The sequence below is a fragment of the Mus musculus genome, chromosome 11 (assembly GCF_000001635.26).
Source record: "Mus musculus strain C57BL/6J chromosome 11, GRCm38.p6 C57BL/6J".
Lineage (NCBI taxonomy): Eukaryota > Metazoa > Chordata > Mammalia > Rodentia > Muridae > Mus > Mus musculus.
In genome coordinates, this window is record NC_000077.6 from 114,007,635 (window position 1) to 114,030,398 (window position 22,764).

Here is a 22,764-nt window from a genome sequence, read left to right on the forward strand (position 1 = left end):
GACTTGCGGAATTGTCTCTCCACCCCGGCCCTGTAGGCTTTAATGTGACCTCATGATGGAAGTCATGATCCAGCGTTGATGCTAGGCCAACTTTGCTGGCTGCTTGCATCTTCTGGGTCGAGGAGGGTGGATATTATCTTCTGGGTACCTTGCCAGCTCTAACACTTGAAGGTCCTACATTATAAACTCTGCAGATGCTGGCCAGCTCAGTCTCCTAGAGACCAAACATGTCTCCTTTCCCTTCTTATAGGCCACAGTGTAGGTCTTCTTTGCCTTGTTGGACTTTGTCCAACTGTCACTGGCAGCAAATTTTTACAGTCATGGCTATAACCTCTGCCTTAACTACATTGCTTCATGCTGGCTGGCAACCCCACGATGCCACTAATATGCCCAGTGGCCTCCAGACCTTCTGTGCAGTCCTGAGAATTAGCCTTCATTTCCATGGCCCCAAGGACACCAGGTTAAGGTAATAGGGATGCGCCATGACCTCTGAGCAGTGGAGGTCACTGAGCAATCTGAGGACACTGGGTTGCCATACATCTCTCTGGGCTCCATCCCAGCCTTACCTGTGCTGCCTTGAGAAGTATTATATCCCTTGCAGCAAGACATGAGTAGGAAAGGAGGCGGGACTCCTAAAGAGCTTTGGAATGAGGGTCCTGTAAGTGGTCTCTGGGAGATAGAATTGGAGTTAAGGGCCATGGGAGAGAGAAACAAGGATGTCCAAACCACCATTAGCTGTGGGCTGAGTGCTTTCCAGAGGCCTATAAATGCTTCTGTTGAGTGTATACAAAAGATGCTTAAGTCTATTGGTATTGGAGTTTTGGGGACAGATTCCATCACTCGATGCCTATTTACTCTACAAAGATTCTGAAAGCATTACTGAGGAGGTGTGGGCAGAAGCTAGGGACCCCAGAACTGAGTTTAGTGGAAAGGAGAAGCCGCCCATCCTTCTCTGAATGGGTCTAAATCACAGTGCTGTAAAATAGAGTGGGCGTCCTGGATGACCTGGACGGACAGTCCTCACAGTGGCCTAGATGCAGAAGAAGCAGGGAGGTGAGAAAGTGGTCTCTGTGTGGTTGGCTCCTCTGAAATTTACATTCTGCTCAGTGCCCTCACTTATCTCTCATCACAGCACATCTCCAAGGCACAAGAGTCACTGTATACTCATCACTGGGTACCCCCAATGTCCTCATCCTGGGGTTGTCCAACTCGGGGTGCACCTCTCGATCAGGCATTCTCCACTGGCAAGGCAGAAGGATAAGAGCTATCCCAACACCCCTAGACCCCACAATGTTCCCATCCATGTTTCTACTTCCTTCGCTGTGATCTTATACGTTATACATCACAAGGTCCAGGTGCAGGCCCAGCGGCTGCCATCCCGCTCTGCTCTCCTTCACTTGACTTCTCCCACACCCCCAGGCTTCTGTCAACCCACAGTCAAGGAGATCGGCCATCTTTTTTACGGCCATCTTTTTTACATCAGCTACAGGCACTTGGATCCGAAACTACAATTCCCACCAAAGCCCACAGGCACCTTCTCCATGGGCACCATGTTCTAGGATCTTGCTCCATCCCCTCACCTACCCCCAGCTACCCCAGAGGCTTCTCAGACAGTGCTCACCTGTTTGGAGATTTCCCTTTCTGCCACTGATTTTAAAGTCACTGTTTTACATCTTGGCCCAAATGGCACTTCCTCTTGGGACACTGCCGTGGAATGAACCGTGGCCCCTGAATTCACGAGAAGTTCTAGTCCCTGATGCGTCTGGATTTGGATGAGGAGTCTGAAGAAATCACTAGAAGGGACCCCAATTCATGGGGGTGGTAGTGTCTTTATAAGGAGTGATTTGATCTGAGTCTACTCATGCATGCCTGTGATCGCAGTACTCTGGGAGGCTGAGGCAAGAAGATCTTGAGTTCCCAAACAGCTCAAACTACTTACACAGCAATCCACCATCTTAGAAAAACAAAGGCTAGGGATGTAGCTGTGTCGCAGAGTTGGCCTAGCATCCTAAAGCCTACAACAATGGTCCATTGCCATCAGGGAAGGTGGGGGAGGGGAGAGCAGAATTGGCAAGCACAGAGGGACCATCTGATTGGTGGAGGACACGGGGAGGAAGTACCCATCTGCAAGCCACTAAGAGTATCAGAGGAAATTAAGCCTACTACACTCTAGTCTTGGCCTTCCAGCCTCTAGGACATCAAGAAACAACTCTCTCTTAGGATTGCCTTGGGAAGAAAACAAAACAAAACAAAAAAGTAAATCCAGAAGCCTTCCACGAACCTGCCCAGTAGCAGATTCTCCTATGAAGCCCTGCTTCCTTCCCATGTTCCCTCAATGAGAAAATCCCATTACAATTTGCCACATGATAGATCACACACACACACACACATACACACACACACACACACACTCAAACACATACACACTCACATACACACTCACTCACTCACACACACACTCACACACACACTCACTCACACACACACTCACTCACACACACACACACACTCACACACAAACACACACACACACTCACATATACACTCACTCACTCACACACACATACTCACACACACACCCTCACTCACACACACACAAACACTCACACACACACACATACACACACACACACACTCACTCACTCACACACACACACATACACACACACATACACACTCACTCACTTACACACACACAAACACTCACACTCACACACACACACACACACTCACTCACTCACACACACACATACACACTCACTCACTTACACACACACAAACACTCACACTCACACACACACACACACTCACTCACTCACACACACACACATACACACACACATACACACTCACTCACTTACACACACACAAACACTCACACACACACACACACACACAGACACACACACACACACCCCTTCAGCTCTGTACTGTAGTTGGGCCTGAGCCGGGTCCCTGCCCGTCTCTTCCCTCATGAGAGTAGTGCTTTTGACTACAGCTCACTTCTCTGCAACACAGAGGCTCCTGGAGAACAAGCCAGGCACATAGACCCGAGGCTGCATGGCCCATACTCCGTTTAAGGGAGTCTCAATACTTTCACCTTTAAATGCTTATGCTCTGTAAGCAAAGTACTGTGGAGGAAGAGGGCACATGCAGTTGAGGAGGGGAGATGGAAAAGAGCCCCGTTAGCCAGTCCCCTGATGCCTCAGGCTCTCATGCTGCTCTGAGCCCTGCCGGCCTCAGTCAGCCCCAGAAGCCACCGCTGAGCCTTAGCTGGGTTCGCAGAATCGCTCCTGAGGCCATGTCAACTTTCCTTTGCCATTTCCCAAACCTCTCACTTCCATGCCTCAGGGCCTTAGTTCTGATCCACAGAATTCAGGTTAGATCTAGTAAACACACTGCCGCACAACCTTCCGTCATGGGTGGTCCCATCACGTAGCCTGGCCTCCTCACCCAGGATAACATCCATTGGCTCACAGGAAACCCATGGACCAGGCACCATCCACCCAGTGTATCTACCCAATCTAGGGAAGTTACACTCCCAGAATGTCAGCTTTGTAAGGGGCTGTTGTCCAAGAACGCCAGGAGGAAGAAATCCTTCTTCTCCCACAAGAAGGTCCCCCTGTGCCTACCCCTCTTTGACTTGGGGCCTTTCAACAGGGCAGGGCTTCCTTTGTGCAGTGGACACTGGGCTATGGGTGGGGTGGAGATGGTGTTATTTAGAGAGGGCAGCATAACCTATCGGGGACTGTCACTCAGGGAGTCACAGAGCCTGGCTGAGCTCTTTCTCTGGGGCTGGGTGGGGAGTGTCTCTCCCCTGCATCCCTAAAGCATCCCATTTCAGGCCGAAGCAGGATACACTTGACTGATGAGGGGCAGGAAGGAATAAAGCAGAGAGCGGGGCGCCTGGTGCACAGGCACCAGCGATTCGCATTTTCTTCTTGCTGGTAACAGCTGGTGCTGACTCGCAGAGCCTGTGGCTGTGACAATTATCAAAATGTTTACTGTGTGTCACTATTAATAATGCAGAAGCCCGCCAGCCTCCCAGCCAGAAAGGGTGACATCCAAGGGACAAGGCTCTGGGGAGATGGCCTGCACCCGTCCATTCCTGACCCTGACCAAGTCTGTCCCAGCCACCTCACTGCCAGGCGAGACTCTGACCTTAACTGTCTTTCTGTAACACCTCTTGCCTGTTGTCTCCAGAACAGAACAGAGCCACTCCCCTTTGGGGGAGGTAACCTTCTACTCTTTAAACGCAGTCTAGATTTATCTTCCCAGAAAGCCTTCTAGGCGGCCATTCTCCCCAACACTATATGATCACATGACGGCCACAGGTATGGTTGGGACGTTCATGTCTGTCTCATCGGTTTGTCACACCCCCGCATCCATGAGCCCCTCAGAGTATAGCATTCTTACTAATTTTCTCTCAGCCCCCTTTCCCGATATAGTTAGCTTCCCACTGTCTACCCTAACACCTTTACTAATTCTGTCTGGACAACTATCTTTTAATTTTGTCTGCTGACCCCTACATATATCCTTTAGGGGTCATCTGAACCGATGCCTCCTTTGGGAAGATCCCCAATCCTGCCCCCGATTCTAGGTCATGGATCCATTGGTGACTATCGTCAGACCTGTCACTTCCTCTACTGCTCAAATAAGTGTTAAGATAATCTTTTTCTCTCCCTCTAAACCAGGGCGATCTCTTGCCTGTCTCTGTCTTCACAGCACCAGGGGTCACTTAATAAATACTCATGGGATGAAGGATAGAACCCTGTGGTTGATCCACCTAACCTCGCAGGAACCTTGACCACATTTTTCCTGCTCTGAGTGAGCACATCGAACAGTGGGTATAGGTTGTCCCTTATGCAGGTGGGCTGATGTTCTTTGGACTCAGTTTCCCAGTCTATATGAAGAATCCCATTTCCTTCCTTAAGGCACAGCCAGTCTCCCTCACCCTAAAGGCAAAGAGGAAGGCTGGCTAACTGGAGAGGAAGAAAGACAGGGCTACCTGTGCCCTGTGCCTTGCCTGGACTCACCTCTGCTGACAAACTGAGGCTACTCAGATTGTTACATACACACCAAGAGGAGTAGGGCAGGGGTGGCCTCCTCCTCACTTGTCTGTGACTCTCCCCTTCAGGACCAGGGGTCCTGTCATAAGAGAGCATACAGATGAGGTGGGGAAGGGTTGGGAAATGCTACTCACACTTGTGACCTCTGTGTGTCAGTGGGGATTGGTCCCTTTCGGCATGCAGACTGGACCTCAGTGGACAGGCTGCAGCCAGGAAAGACACCTGGATTGCTTCATAGAGGTGGCTCGGAGGGGCTGGGGAGGCAGGGATTTAGCCATTGCAGGATGACCAGAGTTTCATTGGCATTGCAGGCCAATGAAAAGACGTGGTGCCCAAAGCTGGAAGCCCCTACATGGTGGCTATTGGGAGAGCTGGGTAGCTGGGAATGGCCATGGGGAATCTGTCCCACTCACTCCCAGTTATAGAATGGGTAGCCAGCAACCCCCAGGTGTGGTATAGGTAGGAGTCAGAGGCCCAGGATGGGTCAGGTGAGGTGTCCATACACAGAGCTATCCTACCCCAAGAGGCTGCTGGTAGAATAGGGTGGAGTGGGCTCACTCTGCTAGTATATCCTGGACACAGATGCTCTGTGCCCAAAAAGGGCATCTTCTTACCTTCTCTTAAGAGACCCACAACCCCCTTGGAGGATAGGATAGGATAGGTCTACCTCTACACTGTTCTGTCGTCAGGCTTAGATGGGGCTCTGCATGGGGCTGGCCTCAGCATGGTAGTATTTCATGGAATAGTATGTGTTTGCTAGACACCCTGGGGACAGGGACCTTGAGTCAGTGAGTGATTCAAGGCAGAGTTCATTTTTAGCTCTGCCAGAGCCTATAATGTGGACTTTGGGTACCACATGTCTTCTCTGAGCCTCAGTTTCCCCACATGTGTCATGCTCTGCACAGAAACTGGGCCTCTCATTTCGATCACAGTCCCTTCCTGTCCTCCCACTAGCATATCCCTGGCTTTGGTTTCTGGTCTCCAATCTCCGTCACAGAGCACAGAGTGATTTAGCAGCAGGGACTCAGAGGTTGACACCTGGCGATTTGCTGGCAGTGATGGATGCTGACGACCGCTCATCTGTGGTCACCGCTGATTAGAAGCCAGCATCTGAGGGAAGATGAAAGACGGGAAGAAGGGGACAGAGGAAAGTCTACTCTGCTCAGAACTCACTCCTGCTCTGTCCCAAAGGCATTGTGGAGTAGTGACCTAGTGCTGGCTTCTTGCTGTCACCCTGCCTGGCACTCTGTGGTGCCAGCTTGCCGAGGGTGCTCAGACACTTAAGACGTGGGAAGCTAATACACAAAGAGGCTGAGAAACATACACAGAGCCATGAAGCTAGAAGCTGTGATCTGAAGCCAGCCCTGCCTGGTTCGTATGCCCTTTCCTTGGCATTCTGCTGGGGGCTGTGATGGTTGCCATTGGCTACCAGTTTGATAGAATCTAGAATGGCCAGAGGACAAACAGCCAGGCATGTCTGTAAGGGAATGTCTGTATTAGGTTAAGTGAGATGAGAAGACCTTCCGTGCCTAAGGGTAGCACCATCCCCTAGGCTCGGATCATTGCAAAAAAGTAGAAATTGAGCTGAGTACCAGCCTCCATCTTTTCCTGCTTCCTGTCACACGCGTAGCTGCTCCCAGCACCTGTCCCCATGCATAGCCACCATGATGGACCGTGCCCTCACATTGCGAGCCAAAATAAATCCTTCCTCCCTTTAGCTGTTTCTTGTTGGGTATTTTGGCACAGCCAGGGAAGCAGCTAATAAGGTTTAATCTGCACAAATGTCACTGAGCTGAGAGTTAGTAGTCTGTCCAAGACTAGTTCCTACCACGTCTGCCATCAAGTTTTATACTCTTGGGACACTCAGGGGGGTCTTTTTGGGCCTCAGTCTCACCGTCTGTAAAATGGAGTCTGCTTTCAAGAGACTGGCAGAGGGAATCACCAAGAAGGTTTGTTGTATAGCAGTTCCTCGGGCCTGCCCCGGCACTCGGATGTGGCTGGGTAGTGCTGGTTCTGCCAGTCTGTGTGTTACACTCTGAGCACCAATCAACTAAAGAGTCTCGGAGTTCCTTTCAGATCTCAAACTCTGTAAGAGTAAGTTCCATGTGTGGTGTGTTGGGAATGGAAAACAACGGGCAGGCCAGGCCCAGGGCCAGAGCTCCCCCAACCAGGCAGGGTGTGCAGGCTCAGTTTCCCAGGGATTCCTGCCCTCCCAACCCTCCACCAAGCCTGGCTGCTCTCTTCTCAGCAGCCACTCCCTGAAGCCTGAATAAGCAAAGGTCTCCTCCCTCTGAGCCTAGACAGTGTAATAGAGAAGGTGACTCTGCTCAACAATTATTTGCCCTTGTTAAGCCACTAGGCTTCTCCAAATCCCACATTTCTTGTCTAATATAAGATTAAGACCAGAAGTACACAGAGCCCGCCCCTTGTCTTGTACCCACATGCTCTGTGCCCAGTGACTGACAACCGGCGTCAGATGAAAAACGACTTCCCAAGTTCTGTCTGTACAAAACACACTGTCAGGGTTCCCAAGCAATAGACTGTTTACGCTCAGCCTTTACAGTGTGTTAGTAGCTATAAGCCAGGTAAGGATCCACGTGAGCATTGTTGTGGCTCTGAGCATCTACTCTGCCATTTCCTCTGTGTGTGTGTTTGGGGTGGGGGCACTCAAGCACCTTCCATAGGCACCAAGTGGACCTATCAGAGTTTCACCCCTACTAAATGGGCACATCTACAGCCATCCCTGTAGAGTCCGACACATGCAGGGACAAGAGGTGGGTGGCAGGAACGACATCTGGATGGTAGCATCGATGTTGCAGAAGGGAGCTGAAACAGCCATTGGAGCCTCTTCTGAGAAGTTTGCATCCTCTCCCCTCCCCCTGGCTCGTGTTATTCTAGAATTGACTATCTGTCTGCCTCCCGGGGCTGTGGGAAAGCCAGGGCAAGGTCATACTTGTAAAGACTTACTTTGTAAACTGAATTCTCTTTCCCTTCCCTCTAGACCTTCTCCTTCCTCCTCCTCCTCTTCCTCCTCCTCCTCCTCCTCCTCCTCCCTTCTCCTCCTCCTACCTCCTCCTTCCACTTTCTTCCTTCCTTCTCCCCCTTCTTCCCTTTCCTCTTCCTACATCCTCTCGTTTCTCCCCCACTGCCGGCTGGCTTTCCAGCCTACCTGCCATTCTCTGGAGCCAGAACGGCCTGCTTCTCTCCTTCCCACCCATTGCCTTTATTTATTTATATCCTCTTCAGAGAGAAGGTGAGAGTGTGTCTGGATCAATTCATCCTCTGTCGAGCCTCCCAGCCCTCTCCCCCTTGCTGAGACCAAAAGCGTAAACTCCTTCTGGCTATTAATTAAAAGCAGCCTCTCCCTCCGCGCCGGCGTACTCCATAAATTAATAGCGGCCTTCTTAATCAAATCTTATCTCCTCCTCGAGCCGTAAACACACGGGGCTGAGTTGGTATCTCTGTGCAGCCAGGCATGAAATTTAATTTTGGATGCTTCAGCACACTGTGTGGGGGTGGGTGAGGACCTGTTTTGGGGGACACCCCAATTTGATTCTCAGACCCAGCCCCAGCCTCAGCCCCTGCCCAGGCTGGCTGAAACGTCTCTCCTGATGTCTGGAGGCAAGCACGTCTGGCTCTTGAGAGCAGAAGGCTCGGGACTTCTGTGACTGTGATTACAATCTCAGAGTTGTAATGCTCAGATCTGTCCTGTCTGATTCTCATGACATCTCTATGAGGGGATGTGGAGGGAACATAAACGCCGTGTTAAGAGGCAGAAAAGCCACATTTAACACGGTCTTCAGAGGTGGGTCTGGATGGAATTCCAGCTCAGTCGCTTTCCCAACAGCCACCCCGACTCTCTGGTTCCTCTTCCGTACAGGAGGGGAGAAAATGTCTCTTACAGCTCTAGAGTGAGAGATAAAATGTCCCAAGCAACAGGTTCAGGACTGTGTCTGGTTTCTAGCTGCTAGGGAAGAGACTGTCTCGTCTGTAACTCACACAGGGGCATCCCAGCTAGCCACAAGTCGGCGTAGTCTCTGCTTCAAATTCTGGCTTTTGAAATTCTGTCTCTGGGATGTGGAGTCTGGGGGGTCATTGGGATAGGCCCCTTGAGCCAGCTGGCTTGATTTTACCACTAAGTTTTGGCCTGGCTGTGTGTCCCCAAGCCACAGGCTAGAAGTGGATCCCAGAGCCATTTGTGTCAGGGCAGAGCTGGTTCAAGCCACTGCAGCCAGCCAGCCCCACTGTGCAGCTGCCAAGTGACTGCACTGCCACTGCCCCGGGGCTACGCACGGCACGCCTGTCTCCTGGGTCACTGAGCATGCTGCTCTCCTGAGCAGCTGCGGGTGCGTGTCTATCTCTGTCCCCTGGCTCGATGATTAGGGGTATCTTTGCACATTATCTCTGCTTGCCACGGCCAGACTCATTTGGCCATTCACAGATGAGACATTCAGCCACTTCTAGAGCTGATGGCTCTCCATTCAGGTAGAGCGGTCTACTGAGGGCTCTGCTGGCTCCAGGCAATATACTTTTCCATCTGGCTCTGAGCCGTCTAGCCCTGAGCTCCTCTGCAAACAACCCTCCTCAGCCGCCTAACCCCTCTATCTGACCTCTCTGGATCGGCCTTCGTCTATTTTCCTGAATAGGCTCCTTCTAAGCACACAGCTGCCTCCCTTCACGGTGTTCTCCCTAGCCTTTAAGTCTATGACTCTTGCTAATCTGTCAGTCTTGAGTTAGTCTCCAATCTTGCACACTCCCAGGGAGTCAGGTCTCTCTGTTCAGGGGTTCAGCTCGGTACCTTACCTTTCTACTGCCTGACGCTGTGTTCATAAGACACCTGGACAGTAGTTCTCAAAGCAGGGTCCTGTGGACTCCCTAAGGAAGGCTGGACCTCTGGGGGTGGGGCTCAGGAGTGTGAGGTTTAAAGAATCTTCCAGGAGGCATTAGTGTGCCCTTAGGTTGGAGGTCCAGGTGTCAGGTACTGGTTTTTATCAGGGCTCACTTTGGCCCCAGGGGAAATTTGGTAATGTCTAAAGATATTTCAGTTGCTACAATAGTTTCCCAGGATGCTCTGGTCCCAAAGAGCAGCAGGGTTGAGGCTGGGGTACCTTGTAACTCACATTAGAGGGAGGTGGAACGCCACAGACCCTTATAGACCCTGTAGAGCCCTTATAGGCCAGGACAGTGTGGTTCCATGGGGGAGCCTCGGCACAGGGAGCCCCAAGGGAGCTCTCTGAGTGACAGATGCTGCACACAGGTCAGCCCACATCCTGCTCTAGTACAGACTTCTTCAAGTGAGCTCTCTCAGTGATCTCTTTGTCAGAGGAGGAGGACAGAGACCTTGTCGAAGGACCCCAGTGGAGTGGAAGGACAGGATTAGAACTGGAGCTAAAGAAACTAGGGTGGCTGATTAACCCCTTCATGCTGCACACAGTATGACAGCAGAGAGAGGCTTGGTTGTATGCAGTGATTCATTAAAGCAAGATGCTGCAACGATTTGACTCCCTAGTCTTTCTAGTCAGTGACTACTGTATACTCCTCTTTAATCCAGCCTTACCACTGAACGATAGGAAGATTGTAGGATGTTTAAGAACTGGATCCTTCAGCGCTGGAAAGATTACTGTCCAGACACACACACACACACACACACACACACACACACACACACACACCAGTATATGTGTTAGTGTCTTAATGTCTTTTTTTTTGGTCTCTCCCAATGTAGTTTCAGGTGCTTGAGGCCACTGGGGGGGGGTGAGAGAGTGAGTCTTGGGGGATCTATCTGGGCTTTGAGGTATAGGTCAGAATCACAAATTTGAAGAAAGAAAGCCAGTTCAACACAGACAAGAGCTGGCAGCCAGGAAGATGACCTTGAAGCCAGACAGATGGACAGATGTGGCTCTGCATTCCATTCTATTGACGAGAGGATTGTGAGTCTTAGCCAAGGCCTTTATTCCCCAAGCCTCAGTTTCCCAGTTGGTGAAATAGGGGCACTGCTGTCTGCCATCCAGCAGTGGTAAAGACTGACAGAAATATGGAAAATCCCCTGCATTCCCTATGCTCGCAGTGCTCTAAGGTGGTGCTGGCTGGTGCTGGCAGTTCTGGTCTGGCCCTTGGAGACTGGGACCCAAGAGCAGGCGGGTGGGCAAGCTGGCAAATGGTCAGAGTGGCAAATGGGCAGAGCCGTGATGGATTCTCACTCCTGGCTGTGTGCTGGGTTAGAACAGTCAGCCTGCAGCGGGCTGAGGATTAACAGGTGCTTCGGAGGTACTAAGTGCTGTGCCATTAGCACCTAATGATGTCTTTGTCCTTGCTGTAATCAGGTGAACGGCAAAGGACTGGAGGAGGGAGAGCCTTAAAGAGAAGGCAGGCAGCTGTCATCAGCAGCACCTGCAAATGTGTGCGTTCTACTCTGAAAGTGGCCTCTTTCCAATGGCCAGAGGGCCTGGGGTGGAGGTGGGGGGAGTGCGGGGAACCAGGCCTCTGGCAAGAACGCAGAAACAGAGGATGCAGACGTCTGAAAGGTGATGACAATCAGAGCCTTGGCTCTGTAGGAACCAGGGAGCGGTGGGGGCCTTTGAGAAGGGGCAGGCATTTGATGAAAGAGGACATTTAGCGAGATGAATTGGACAGCTGTCTGCACGAAGGATGGAAGGGGAGAGCCTGGATCGGAGGGTCGGGTGGGAGGCTGTTCCCGGAATCTGGGCATGTGTGTGAATGCGACTGAGTACCAGGAATATGTGAGAATTGACAACCTGGCAACCAACCCCTCCTTCCCAGGCACTTGATGCCCCTGTGAATGAACAATGCCAGAAAGCCCAAGGGTCCTGCAGGGTACATATCGGCAAGGCAGAGCTGGCTCTGCCCATCATGCAGAACAAGGGCAGAGACCCAGCACCGTTTACTATGTGGAGTGGCTGTCTCCGTCCTAGAGGATTCTTGACCGCTTCTTCAAACCCTGCCCCATTATGCTGGGACATTCTGATAGTGCAGTGGTGATCAGAGACTCTAAATCCCAGGGCTCCACCCAGCATGGTGTCCCTCACTGGGACCATCCTCCCTGGGCTTGTTCACATTTTGCTCATGCTGCAGAGAATGAGGTCAGTCCCCACTGAGGTCACAGGCATCTGCAAGTAACAGGAGATGGCTTGGGGTGTCATGCCTGCTTTCTTGTTTATCTCCCTCTCCCAGGAAGGTCCCAGCTTCTTTAGTCCCAGACTTCATAAAGGACTTGGCAGATTAGCCATATGAGATACAGGGATACATTCTTCCAGCCTCTGGATTGTGAGGTTTGGGGCTGCACAGACTAGATTTGGGGTGTATGCGTGGAATGTAGAATATATCTGAAATATTGGGGGCATATGTATGCTAACAGCTTAGTCTCCGCTGAGGAGATGGCTCAGTAGGCACAGCACTTACTGCCCAAGAACCAGAGCTCAAATCTATAGATCTCGCATAAAACCAGGCACGCAGCATGTATCAGCAACCCCATTCTCATACTGCAAGTTGCAGGGCAGAGATGGGAGACCTCAGCCTCCAGGCCGGCTAGCTTGGTGCACTCATCCCAGAACGAGAAACCCTGTGTCAAACAAAGTGAAAAATAAAGACTGACACCAGAGTTTGCCCTCAGGCACCCAGGAGCCCAGATTCACCCACACCTTAAACAGAAAACATTGAGAGAAAAGAGGAGTCTTTGTTTACTGGCCGTGCAAATGTGCCTGGAACCTGACTGAGCTGGGATCCCACGATGTTGGAGATCAGAGTGCACTAGAGAAATGGCTCTTCACCTGTGGCCTTTTGCGGGTCCAAAGACCCTTTCACAAGGTGTCACCCATGACCAGTGGGGAAACACAAATATTTACATTACGATTCATAACCATAGCAAAATTACAGTTACTAAGTAGCAACAAAGCTGATCGTATGGTTTGGGTCACTACAACATGGGGAATTGTGTCAAAAGGTCCTAGCATTGGGAAGTGAGAATTACTACACTAGGACATGGCACAAGTGCAGAGGGCACCATGATGCCCCGGCCTGCTTCATTTCTCACCATTAAGGAGAAAAGAGCAGTCTCTGAGGACAGCTACCACTCGGACAGTCAGGGAGCCCTACAGGTGAGAAGCAGGCAGCAAGAAGGTGGCCATGGCCTGGGAAATGCACTACAGGCTTAGTTAGAGACCGCAAGCTACCAAGAGCAGGCTTGGTCTCTCCAGGACCGCAGAGGATGCCCCACCAGCGAGCCCAGCCCAGTCTGTCCTGTGTAAGAGGAGAGGATGATGTCTTCAGTCTCCTCAGCTTGAAACCTGGATTCCAGCTCATCTCCCCCGACCCCCATCCCCACCCAGCTCACATAACACAGAGGAAGGCCATGCTCCCTAGCCTGAAGAAATCGCATATGGCTGTCCTGAGCCAAGCCTGAGCAAGTAGCTGTCTGTCACCTGTGCCACTAAGAATGACTGAGGCCTTGGGTCTCTATCAGGGCACAATGGGAGACTGGTTCCATGAGCTTGTCCTGAACCTGCCAGCAGGGTTCTACCTGTGCAATTAGAACGTGTAAGAGCCGAATTCACAGGATAAGAATGGTCACAATGGGTTGGGAACCCGGCCTAGAGGGAGTGGTGGAATCTGGGTCCTTTTTCTTTTTGAAGCAGGGCTGATGGTAGTCCTTTCGCTATGCCCCTGACACCCTCCAGCCTTCTGTCCTCATCAGCTTCCTGCCTGGTGAGCTGCCTAGCAGAAATATAGCTGTCTGGAGTCTAACTGGGGACTCTAGGAGCTATCACCCTAAGCCAAGCCAGGAAGGAGGGAGGACAGGGGAGAGGAGGCAGCAAGATTGGGACCCAAGTGTCCAAACCATCCTGCTCAGTGGAATGGGAGCAGGGATGGGGATCCAGGGACGGCCTGCTGTGCCCCCTGCTCAGGCATGAGGACTGAGTTCAGTCAGCCCCACCTACACATTCAACCTACAGTTGTCTCCCCTTATCCATAATACCAAATGACAGAGAAGAGCCAACTGTAACAATATACTGCGCTGGAAGGTTATTTACAATGTAAGCTGTTTATTTCTAGAATTTTCCATTTCATGTTTTTGGATTGTGGTTGACCTCAGCTGATGGAAAGTAAAACCTTGGACAAGGGGAGTCTGCTGCATCATCAGGAAGACTTAGAGGTTGGGAGGACTTCCCTAAATGTGCACCAGGGTCTTGTCTACCTTTTCTGCCCTGGATCTGGCTATATTTCTTCCCAGGAGGCTGGGTGGGCTCTGTCCTTGGCTCCTTAGACCTCCCAAGTGACTGATGTCTAGTGACAGCAGGGAGTAATGGATTTAGAGGTGTTCCTGAAAGTCCAAGCAAGTCAGGTACCTGCAGGAGCACCCCACAGCCTGAACCCCTTCACTAATTATGGGGCTCTACCCAGGACAATTATGATAGATCAGAGAGGGTCCCCCAGATGCTGTGAAGTAAGCACTTGGGATTCTGGGTAACAGAGACAGCACTCTCTCTGTGTCCAGGGGGCTGGAAAGGATGAATGGTGTCTGAGGACTTTGGCCCCTGAAGCAAATCAGTGTTGAACCCCTGCTCTGGAACACCCCCAATCCATGCCACGTGAGCATTTGCCTGATGATGAGATTTGGGGTTTCTTACACTGAGTAGAGTAATCGGATCACTGCGGGTGCTAACTGGATTAGCAGAAAGGCATCCAGGAGGCGAGGCATGAGAGGTTATTAAATGGCACAGTGGCCTGGGCCTGTGATGTGGGCTGGTGTCTGCTTCTGTTCTCCTTTCCCCTAGAGGTGAGGGGTATACAGCAGGGCCTTGGAAAGACCCTCCCTCAACCTCCCAGTTCATACTCAGTGCCTTTCCTTTTCCGAGTGCCCGTCCAGGTGTGTGTCACTTACAAGGCACTGGCTTCTTGGCTTCTCATAGAGGACTTACAAGGGAAGTTTTGGTGACCCATTTAATAGAAGGGAAAACGCAAGGGCAAGAAGATGCCACACAGCTCATGGTAATGAAGCAAGCCTGGGATGCTAATCCAGATCAGATCTACTTACTGTGGTCCATCTCCACTGTCTCCTGGACATCTGTGAACTGTCCTCTGTTGCTGCCTCTGGCGCTGAGGATTTGCTTACACTATGGTAGGTCCGCTACTGGACTCCTCTTATACCATAGTGGCAGTCACATTAGGCTGGAATACTGGCCTTCGGCACGGGGCCCACATCTGGTATTCACAGCATCTCTTATGGGCAAGAACACCCCCTCTCCCCTTCTATGTCTCTAACGCCTCTTCATGGGATGCTAGACCAGCAGTTCTCAATCTGTGGGTCACCACCGCTTTGGCAAACCTCTGTTTCCAAAACTAACAGTATCAAAATTACAGTTGTGAAGTAGCAATGAAAATACTTTTATGGTCAGGGGTCACCACACTATGAGGAATTGTATCAAAGGGTCGCAACCTTAGGAAGGTTGAAAGCCACTGCTCTAGAGGCAACACTACCATGCTTCCATACAGGGCAGGAAGGAAGAGAACATTATGTGTTCTAGAAGCTGGGTGAGTGAAAGAGCACACACCAGTACCATACACATGCACACTTACAAACACACGTATAACCACACATGTCCAAAAACACCCATACACAGCACTACACACATGCAAACTTGCATAAAAGCGCACACACTCAAATCCATGCACACGGACTACACACAAACACACACACACACACACACACAAACATACATTTAAATGAATACATGCACTCTACACATGCAAACAGACAAGAAGCACACACATGCAAATACACAATTCAAACCTTGCATCTAGCATTACAACTATGTAAACAAGCATACAAGTGCATCACACACACACACACACACACACACACACACACCCTCATCTTCCCTGAGTCTTATCAGCATACAGCTTATATAAATTTCACCTTTCTCTTCTCTTGGCTCTCCTGACCAGAAGATGGTCACGTGCCGAGCATAGCATCAGTGCATGGTCTTGTCCCTAGTTACCCCTCAGCTCCTGGCCCATGCTTGGTGCCTGAGACTTTTCTTTGCATTTGCTGAGTGAGTGGGTGATCAAGAAACAGGGGTGCTGTGAGCCACCCAGGGAGGAAAGGGGTGGAGACAAGTGTTGGGGAGGTGTAGGCCAGGGTAAAGGCAGGTTGTGCCAAGGGTCCTGGAGTGTTCCTGAGACCTGTGTGGCTGTGCTTGTGAGCAGAAAAGGCCACAGGTGTGACCTATGTCTGTGGTCGGGTGGGAAGAAGGAGCAGAGAGTTGGGCATTAGTTCTGGCAGAGGCAGTGTCATGGCTCTCACCCCTTGTCTCTTTGTCCCTCAGTTCTGCATGGGAAGGACATACCCTGAAAAGTTTAGAGGGCCAACATAGGAAAGCCAACTCTTTGTCTGGACCCTAGCCACCTCCTGATGTGGGGTGGAGTCAGTGACATTGGCCTGGGGCCCTTGGCCAGCATTAGCTGGTTCCAGTTGCTTCCAACAGCCTCAGGAATAGGCAGGAAGTTAAATGCAGGCAGCTCTAGATGATAGGGGTCAGAATGCTGTCTGAGGAGGCCTGGCCTCTATCCCCGAAGTCCTGGCAAGAGCTTGTCCCTTTTGGAATGCATAGGAGGGAAGGGAAGGGAAAGGAAAGGAAGGGCTGAGGTGCTTCTGGGTTCCCTGCCATTTGGAACAGTCACCGAGCAGCTGGAGGTGTTATGCACCCGGCTCAGGTGGGCTGATGGGGAAGCCCTGTGATATGGCAGAGATCAGAGGTTATCAGCCCAGAGGTTTCCCGGTCTCGATACCCCAAGCAGCCCCTCTGATCTTGCCTGTGCTGACATGCTGGCCTCCCATTGACAGAGAGAAGCCTGATAGGAAGCCACACAGACTCTGGTGGCTTTGGAACTTGCCCACCAGGAAGTCCAGGCAGACAACATGAGAGACAGCACCTGGTGCAGTGAGCAACATTTAGGTGAGAGGGTGGGATGACTCGGAGGCTGCCTTCTTCCCGCCCCCTGGCCCCAGGGAACACGGCTGAGCTGGTGCACCTGGCTTGGACAGAGGTCACAACACTTAACCTCTGCCAGGCTTACTTTCCTTATCCATAAAGGATGGCTGAGGTGCAGACACATTTTCTGCCACGGCACATCTTACCCACCCACATGCTCATGCTTGTGTGACCATTTATGCGCAGACGCTAGCTTCTCTGCTCCTCTTCTGGTCTTTGATAGGAAGCGATGGCTGGTGGCATATTCTTACCCTGACCCGTGCCATGTTCTGGCAGCCTGTGGCCAGGTTCATATTCTCATTCTCTCTCTCTCTCTCTCTCTCTCTCTCTCTCTCTCTCTCTCTCTCTCTCTCTCTCTCTCTCTCTTTCTCACAGAGATTCCAGCTGTCTCTAATGCTCCTTAAGTACCAGAAGGCGGAGATGGAGATAAAGCATAGAGTGGCTGGTCCCAGCCTCCCCAACACCCCGCTCATCACTCTTATGAGTGGCTTGCCCCATGGTAGGTCTCTGGCAACAGTTTCTTGGCACAGATTGCAGCATTGGAATGGAGGAGGGAGATGAGGCTGGCTGTGACTAAGGAGCTGACCTTGACCTTGGGGGGGGTGGCTTTGCTTCCATCTATGCCCTGCTTGGCCTTTCCTTCTGGGAACCCTGGTTGTACATCCTGGGGCCCAGGGGCTACCTCCTCTTTTCACTAGGCCCCCCCTGTATCAAGCATGGTAGCCAGGCTCAATGGCTCTTGACTTATCTTCTCTGCACTATACCTGGGTCCATTTTTGTCCTTAGCTGACTCATTCCCAGGTTCTCCTGTATGTGTATGTATGTGTTTTGTTTTGTTTGGTTGGTTTGTTTGTTTGGCTTCTCTGTATTCCTCCTTGCTGACTATTTTTTTTTCAGTACTTTTAACTCTTGCATGTCACAGGGCCCATGAGATTCAGGCTATGCCTAGGCAGGCCTTCATCCTCTCTGTCTGACTGGACAGAAAGCAAGGTCTGGAGAAGCCATCTCAGGTATATCTCATTGTCTGGATTCTGGACGCAGGAGACACATTTGCAGCAGACTGTCAGCAGACAGTCAGGGCCCTCTGACTGACGGAGATTTAACTTCTGTGGCCTCGGTGTTATTAAGCAGTAGAGTAACCAGCCCCCTGATATAGATGACCTTTGACCAGGCCCTGGGCATGGAACCACAGAGTTAAATGGGCCCATGATGTCCCCAGTTCTGGTCCCAGCTCTGAGAACTCCAGTGCAGCCTCTCCCAGACTCCCTCCGCCTGCCTGTCTCTACAGCTCTGTGAACTAGCACTTCCAGTCTGGTTTCTGTTTGTTTTGTTTCTTGTTCTTTTACAGCATCCATACACAGCCAAATATTCTCACTAAAGCTACAGATCCTGGGGCAGAGGTTCAACAGGGTTCTAATTGCTACTCAGACATTACCTAGTCAACCGGTGACCCAGTGAAGAGTTACACACAGATGTCCCAAAGGAAGAACTTCTGTCCATCCCATCTCCCCTGGGTGGGGATGTGAGGATACCCTCCCATATCGTGGGTGAGTTCTCCCCCCACCCCCTGCTGTTTGATGACTGTCAATATTGAGGCCATCCAACAGCATTCAGAGATTAATCCTGCGACTAGAGAGATGGAGGATGGGAGCCTCCCTAACCCCATGCCTTCCTCCAAGTCAGGTCACAAAGATACTCCACGGTAGCTCTGTCAGGGCCTTTTCTGCTTCCACAGGCTGGTCAGCTAGCTGGCTCAGCAGCCCCGTGCTTTAGCCGACTTTAATTGTTTATTTTTCCAGCTTTGCTTATGACTCAATAAAATCCATAACTCTGATAGTGCCCATCTCTCCTCCCTCCTGGAGGACAAGGCTCCGCTCTTTATAGAAGCCACTTGCTAAGCTGCATCACCATACCCGTCACTGTCAGTAAATGAGCCTCCAGGACAGGAAGCTTCCAGTTAAGTGTGAGGCTTGGGTATAGCCTGGACAGCTGGTCTGTTCTCTTAGCAGAGGCTCCAAACAGCCTCACTGGGGTGGCACGTCTACCCCAGTGTCACCACAACACAGGCAGGGTGCTGAGCCTGGAGGTGTGAGTTTTGAACCTCTCTGGCTATCACCTTTATTTCTAGGGCACAGAAAGTAGATGGGGTATCAATGGCTCCAGCTGTTTTTTTTTTCTTCTTCTTCATCAAAGTGTCTCCTTTCTCTCCCCCCTCCCTTTCCCTTTCCTTCCTTGTTTTATAAAGAAAAACAAAATTGGAGACAGGGTCTCCCTATGTAACCTTGTCTAGCTTGAAACTGGTATGTAGACCAGGCCATAGAGATGAACCCACATCTGTCTTCTCTCTCTTCAAGTGCAACTCAACTCTGTGTCCTCCCCTCCCCCCAGCTACCCCTCTTGAACTCATAGAGATCTGCCTGCCTCTGACTCTTGGGTATGAATATTAAAGGAAACATAATTTTTTTTTATTTGAGACTGGTCTCATGTGGCCTGGGCTAGCCTTGAATTCTGTAAGTAGCCCAGGATGACTGAGTTTCTGGTCCTTCTGCATCTGCCTCGTGAGTGCTGGGGATAAGGCCTAGGTGCCAGCATATTGCTTTATGTGGTGCTGGGGAATCCAACTTAGGGCTTTGTGCCCGCTAGGCAAGAATTCTACCAGCTGAGCTATCCCCAAGCCCCAGAAATGCATAAGTAAAAAATGTAAACAGGTCCCTAGTGTGTTATGAAATACAATGTCGTGTGTGCTGTGCAACAGGCCTGGTGCAAAAGATGTGTATCTGGGGATGGCGGGGGATGAGTGAGGACCTGGGGAAGGGATAGAGGCATGGAGACCGGAAGACAGAGAGGAGCAGAGCCATGAAGGCAAGGAAAAGGGGGGTGGGGGTGGGGGGGGTGGGGCAGGAGGGAGAGGGTGTGTATGGAGGTCAGAGAGAAGATCTGGGAGGAGATCTGGGGAATGGCTGGGGGCCCTTTTGTCACAGTACACACCTGGCACACCTGGTGGTGGCAGTGGTGATAGCACACGCAGCTGCTAGGTCCCTGAGGGCAGACCAGCGAAATGGCCTGTGTGCTACCACCTAGTCTGTGAAAATTCGAACAGATCTTCCTGATTAGGAAGCAAGCTGCAAGTGTAGCATTCTGTTAGATGGGCCCACCTCTCTTGTTTTTTTTTTTTTTTTTTTTTTTTTTGTTGTTGTTTTCTCCCTAACTGGTATCAGTATCATATAGCAGGCTTAGAAGCTTCTAGAAGGCAAAGACTGGAGATGTTGTACTATTGCCTCCCACACCATGGGCCTGGCCTGTGATTTGCATGTTGTAAGGCTTAAAGAGGAGGAGAAAGGAGGGGAGGGAGGAGGAAGAGGGATGAAGGGAGGGCAATGCGCATGAACCCACATCTGTCTTCTCTCTCTCTTCAAGTACTGCTCAACTCTGTGTCCTCCCCTCCCCCCAGCTACCCCCTTCCTTTAGACCTAGGATGGAGCCAGACTGGCTCCTCCCCAGACCCTCCCAGCAGCTAGTTTGCTCTCATCCTCCAGGAAGCTGAGCCTGTGGTCTCCAGCGTGGGGGTTGAAGGCTTCTAAGCTGTTCCTGGGAGTTCTTCCAGTGCAGGAAGTGGGCAACCCCATCTGTACATAGAGCGACTACCCCCATGCCCATGGGTCATCAGCGGTCGATGGTGAAGTTTCCAGGATACGGATCCACTTAGAAGCAAGGCTGCATTTGGAGCCCCGCTCCGTCACCACGCATTTCCTCAAACTGTGGTTGTTGCATCGACAGCCCCAAGTATATGGTGATATCTGTGTTTCTCTGACACTGGTTCCTTGTGCTGGAAGCAGAGACGATGCTAACCCTAGCCTTGGGCTGCCTGATTCTTCTGCTTCCTTCTCTCTCTGTCCAGGGTTCTCCCCAAGTGTCCAAGGACAGCAGCTGTGTGCTGGCCAGAGACCACATCTGGAATTCATCCTCTTCATTAAATTAGTGGCTGTCTCCCAAAGCCCTGCTCCCTTGATCTTCCAAAGCCCTATCCTTGCTGCTAACAAGGGTTTTAATTTGTTCGTTACATTCCTTCCCAATAGGCCTCCTAGCCTCTGCCCACCCTGGACGGGGGTTGGGGGCGGGGAGCCTCAGGGCCCAAGCTCGGAGCTGTCATAGCTCGGAGTACCCAGGATCTCTCTAGGGCAGCTACCCTGCAGGTTCTGATCTTCACTCAGCACCTTTCCCGACACCTCTGAGGACGCCTGGGCGATGGTCTGGGGACAGGCCATCAGGTTCCCCTGCCAGTTCCTCTCCTTTCTGTGACAGGCTTTGTGGCCATGCAATCAATGCAGACAACTCGATCTGGCATCAAGGCCCTGTGTAAACCACAACCCATCAAGAGGCATTTATTGTCCTGAAAACAAACAGTCCCCTCCCCCAGGCCAGCCAGTCCCATCTCCACTCCCACTTGGGTACCCTTCTTCTGTCCTTGGAGCGGCTCAGACTGGCTAATCCAGCCAGCTCTCCCTTTGCATTCTGGTCTCTGCCCAAGCCAGACTTGGGTCCACTGTAGGACAGGAAGCAGGATGCCAGGGGTCTGTCTTTCTTAGTGAAGGGAGTTTAACTGAGTGGACTGCTGGGTAAGTGTGCTGGTCTGGATAAAATTTGCCCCAACTTTATGTCAGCGTAGATCAGGATGTGACTTTATTTGGGCTTGTGGTCATTGCTTGAACTTGATAAGGAGCCCAGGTAGGCGGGCATCCTTAGAGAACAGAGGTAGCCCCAGGGAGGCCATGTGGAAGAAGGAGCCATTCACAAACTGTGTAGCCAGCCTGTCAACTTTGTTATCCCATATGGAAACCAATGCCCCTCCTCATTACAGAGAAGCTGTTAAAACGAGGTGAGCTCTCCTAGGGGGATGGGTGGGTTTTCCTAGGGGGATGGGTGGGCTCTACTAGGGGATTGGATGGACTTTCATGAAAGGATGGTGTCATAGAGACAAAAAGAAGGGGTGAGACAGAGACAGAGAAGCCATGACAGTGGCGGCACAATGCCAACAAAATGGTACCTGCTGGCCTCCCAAGGGAGCCCACATTTTCCGTATCTATGTTGGATTTCTGGCCTTCAGCACTGCCTCAAGCTACCTGGTTCACACCACTTGGATGGGGTGCAGATTGGGCAAGTTTGAGAAACTGAGGCTGGGAATTAGCAGTATTTCGTATCACATCACAAACACAGGCCACTAATGCCTTCGAGGCTGGACTTTGAGCCTCCGCCTTCCAAGAATTTCCCGAGAGGCCCAGAGACCACAAAGCATAGCAACCCTGAACAGCAGGCTGCTCTCAGCCTGGAAGGAGGCTGGGCCTAGAGGAGTGGGGCCCATCCCCCTCCCCAGTCTCCTGGGATCCACACACCACCCATCACAAGGCCCCCAAGAGCACACTCATCTCACAGTATCTAGGAATCTCGAGTAGTTAGCAGGACGGCAGTCGCCTGGTAGGTGTTAATTAATGAGTTTGTGGATGGAAGAAACATTTCCAAGTTTTTATCGGTTCCTATGCAAAGCTTCATGTTTCAGATGTCACGACGTGGACATGGAATTGGACGGCTTCTTCTTAGTCTCAAAAACTGTAAGAAACCCACACAAGGAGCCCTCTGTTGGGGCTGGCACACCCTTAGGGAGGATGTTAGTCTAAAGCAAGTTTTCTCCA

At 51.3% G+C, this 22,764-nt stretch overlaps 1 protein-coding gene and 1 long non-coding RNA gene across 3 annotated transcripts in view; both read right to left on the reverse strand.

Moving 5' to 3' along the window:
- Positions 1-22,764, reverse strand: part of Sdk2 (sidekick cell adhesion molecule 2) — a 290,656-nt gene that overhangs the window by 231,261 nt on the left and 36,631 nt on the right. The gene's annotated exons all lie outside the window — the stretch shown is intronic.
- Positions 4,510-22,764, reverse strand: part of Gm51929 — a 29,252-nt gene continuing 10,997 nt past the window's right edge. The window contains exon 3 of the long non-coding RNA XR_003949796.1: positions 4,510-22,681. This is a non-coding gene — a long non-coding RNA (predicted gene, 51929). The remainder of the gene's footprint in view (positions 22,682-22,764) is intronic.